Source organism: Propithecus coquereli, unplaced genomic scaffold (genome assembly GCF_000956105.1).
Source record: "Propithecus coquereli isolate 6110/MARCELLA unplaced genomic scaffold, Pcoq_1.0 Scaffold165, whole genome shotgun sequence".
NCBI lineage: Eukaryota > Metazoa > Chordata > Mammalia > Primates > Indriidae > Propithecus > Propithecus coquereli.
This window is the reverse complement of record NW_012141080.1, coordinates 1,291,346-1,295,429: the sequence shown is the minus strand read 5'-3', so window position 1 is coordinate 1,295,429 and position 4,084 is coordinate 1,291,346. Positions and strand designations below refer to the sequence as shown.

General features: G+C 36.8%; 1 protein-coding gene across 1 annotated transcript in view; it reads left to right on the top strand.

Annotated features, from left to right (window-relative positions):
* The window catches only part of RFWD3 (ring finger and WD repeat domain 3), a 75,194-nt gene that overhangs the window by 24,385 nt on the left and 46,725 nt on the right, over positions 1-4,084 (top strand). The gene's annotated exons all lie outside the window — the stretch shown is intronic.

Here is a 4,084-nt window from a genome sequence, read left to right as displayed (position 1 = left end):
ATATTGTTTTGTCTCGAAATAGGGAGGCCCTAGGAGAGGGAGAGAGATGTGGTATTGGCCAGTTGGTGGAACAGTCGACACACACATTTATTGATTAAGTTGATTTATTGATTAAGTTTGTTTTACATGGGCATGGTTCTTAGTGTCCCCAAACAATTACAGTAGTAATGTCAAAGATCACTGATCACAGATCACCATAACAGATCTAATAATAGTGAAAATATTTGAAATATTGCAAGGATCATGAAAATATGTCACAGAGACACAAAGTGAGCACATGCTGTTGGGAAAATGGTGCTGATAGACTTGCTAGGCATAGGGTTGCTAATAAACCTTCAATTTGCTTAGAATGCAATGTCTACAAAGCACAATAAAATGAGGTATGTCTGTGTACTATTGAAATAAATTGGATTAATCTGAACTAGATTGTTATAAATTGAGGTGTTAATTGTAATCCCAAGGACAGCCACTAAGAATGTAATTTAAAAATATGTGGTAAATGAAATGACAAGAGAACTAAAATAGCACTCTAGAAAACATTTAACACAATAAAGGCAGTAATGGAAGAATTAAGGAACAAAAAAGACATAAGACATACAGAAGACAAATAGTAAAATGGCAGACATAAATTCTTATCAGTAATTACATTAAATACAAATGGGTTGAGCGCTGATCCGAAGGCATAGCTCAGCAGCATGAATTTTTGGATCCAGCTATATGCTGTGTACAAGACATACACTTTACATTCACAAATGTTATTATAATAGGTTGAAAGTAAAGGGTGGAATAATATATAGCCTGCAAACAATAACCAAAAGAGAGCTGAGGTTGCTACGCTAATATCAGACAGAATAGACTTTAGGACAAAAATTGTTGTAAGAGTCAAAGAAGAGCATTTTATGGTCAAAGTATCAATTCGTCTAGAATATTTAACGATTACAAACCTGTGTGCGTCTAACAACAGAGCTCCTACATACATGGAGGGAAAATTCACAGAATTAAAGAGAGAAATAGACAATTCACCAGTAATAGTAGGGGACGTCAGTACATAACTGTCAATAATAGGTAGAACAATCAGACAAAAAGGACCTAGAATACTTGAACAACAGTATAAAACCAATTAGTTCTAGTAGACATCTGTAGAACATTCCACTCAACAACAGCTGAATATTCTCTAGTGTGCATGGAACATTCTCCAAGATCGGTCATATATTTGGCTGTAAAACAAGCCTCAATAAAAGGAGTGAAATTACATGCAGTATGTTCTCTGACCACAATAGAATAAAATTAGTTATCAGTAACAGAAATTTGGGGGAGTTGACAAATATGTGGAAATTGAACAACTCCTAAATAATCAAAAGAATAACAAACAAAACCCAAAGCAGGTAGAAGGAAGGAAATAAGATTAGAGTAGAAATAAATGAAATAGAGAATAGAAAAACAAGAGGAAAAAAATTAACAATTAACCCTCAAGTTCTTCTAAAAGATCAACAAAATTAACAAACTTTTATTAATAGATTGACCAAGAATTAGAGAAAAGTATTAAAATCGGGAATGAAAGAGAGGGAGAGGACATGACTACCAACCTTTTTTTTTTTTTTTTGAGACAGAGTCTCACTCTGTTGCCCAGGCTAGAGTGAGTGCTGTGGCGTCAGCCTAGCTCACAGCAACCTCAAACTCCTGGGCTCGAGCAATCCTTCTGCCTCAGCCTCCCAAGTAGCTGGGACTACAGGCATGTGCCACCTTGCCTGGCTAATTTTTTCTAAATATTTTTAGTTGTCCAGCTAATTTCTTTGTATTTTTAGTAGAGATGGGTCTCGCTCTTGCTCAGGCTGGTGTTGAACTCTGAGCTCAAACGATCCACCTGTCTCGGCCTCCCAGAGTGCTAGGATTATAAGTGTGAGCCACCTATGCCTGGTCCTGATGAAGGAAGTTTTTAAAACAGAAAAATCAGCATTTTGGAAAAGTAGGACCACTAGACCTTCTGTGCCTCTTAATCTACTGCAATCAGAAATACTCATACCCCCTAGGAAGTACTGTTAACACCAGGGGGGAAAAACTCAAAACAAAGCAAAGAAACCCTGAATCTACTCAAGACTCTAGGTCTGATAACCAGTTTGCACAGATTATAGGAGGTGGCGGGTAGAGGAACAAGGTAAATAATACCTCAGATATGTAATCATTTGAATCTAAAATGTAAGACATTCTACAGATGGAACACCTAGAAAAAGACTTAAATGTATATGGAAATCTAGTGCATTATAAAGGAAATATCTTAAATCAGTGGGGATGATAAAGACATTTAAATTAGTACTGTTGTTAAAACTGGATAGCTAATTGGAAAATGATAAAATTGGATTCATTCCTCATGCCATAAACCAGGATACACTACAAGTAGATCGGTGATCTAATGTAAAAAACGAAACCATTCTAGAGTTAGAAGAATACATGAGTGATAAAACCGAGGAGTAGGGAGTACTTTGAAATCTAGAAGCAATAAAAGAACATTACACAAAAATTTTCAAATGTTTTGTATAACAGTAAACCAGCATAGCTATTTCATGATTCCTCTTGTATAAAATGTCTAGAAAAGGCAAGTCTATAGAATCAAGATTAGTGGTTGCCTAGGGCTACGAGTACAAATGGGAAGTGACTCTAAATGAGCATAAGGAATCTTTTTTGGGCTGATAGAAATATTTTAAATTGTATTATGGTGGTGGTTGCACAACTCTAAATTTGCTATACGTAAAAATTAAACAATATCATCAAGAAGCAATCACCCAAATCCAGGATGTGGGACATTTCATAAGACAAATGACCAAATTTCCCCAACATATCAGTGATAAGGATTGGAAAAAAATGGGTGAGGGAGAATTGTATTAAAACGAAAAAGACTTATGAGACGTAACAGTCAAGGTCATTGTGGAGACCTTTTTTTGTATTCTGATTGAAATAAATCTTATAAAGAACAGCTTTAAAACTATTGGGAAATTTTGAATATGAACTGGATGTCTACGTATTAGGTAGTATTAGAGGATTATTGTTAATTTATTAGGTATAATGATACAGTGTTTATGTAAAAAAAAGTCCTTATCAATGTTGTAAAAGTTTTTACAAGTATAATGACATTGTAGGATTTAAGTATTCCAACCAAAAGAAAACAACGGAACAGAGGCTTAAATGGAGCAAGATTGGCAAAACGTGGATTATTTTTTAAATTGGGTTATGTATATTTGTGGGTTGACTATACCTTTTTGTTTACTTTTACATATGTTTGAGAATATCCAAAGAAAGTTAAGGTCGGTCATGGTGGCTCACGCCTGTAATCCAAGCACTCTGGGAGGCCAAGGCGGGAGGACTGCTTGAGCTCAGGAGTTCAAAACCAGCCTGAGCAAGAGCAAGACCCCGTCTCTACTAAAAATAGAAAAAATTAGCCAGGTGTGGTGGCACGTGCCTGTAGTCCCAGCTACTAAGGAGGCTGATGCGGAGGATTGCTTGAGCCCAGGAGTTTGAGGTTGCTGTGAGCTGACCTGACACCACTGCACTCTAGCCAGGGCAACAGAGCAAGATTCTGTCTAAAAAAAGAAAGAAAGAAAGAAAAGAAAGTTAAAAAAAATTCGCTGATGCTAGTTGAGAAAATTGTCATGCCTTTTGCAGGTACACTACCAATTAGAAATGGAAAGCTGTAGTGAGTCAGGCTCTCTCCTGCTAGTTTCTCATACCTGATTCATGTCGTCTTTTGTATATTACCTATCCTACCATTTCAGGAAACAACATGGCAGAGCATCTAGGAGAAACTTCAGCAGAGCAAGAAGTTACGTGTGACAGTGGAGGCAAGACCCTCCCCAAACAGGTAGTAGGAACATCCTTTTAAATAAAAGATTTATGTTTTTATTTAAAAGTGGGACTGCAGGTTAAAATGAAAATCTTGCAGGCTTTGTATGCAAGAGGTCCAGGTATGGATCCTGTCCCAGTGACTCGTTATTTGTGTGACTGCTTCCTCTTAAGTTTAAAAATGGGGGAGTGATGTGCTCGCTTCAGCAGCACATTGGAATGATACAGAGAAGATTAGCATGGCCCCTGC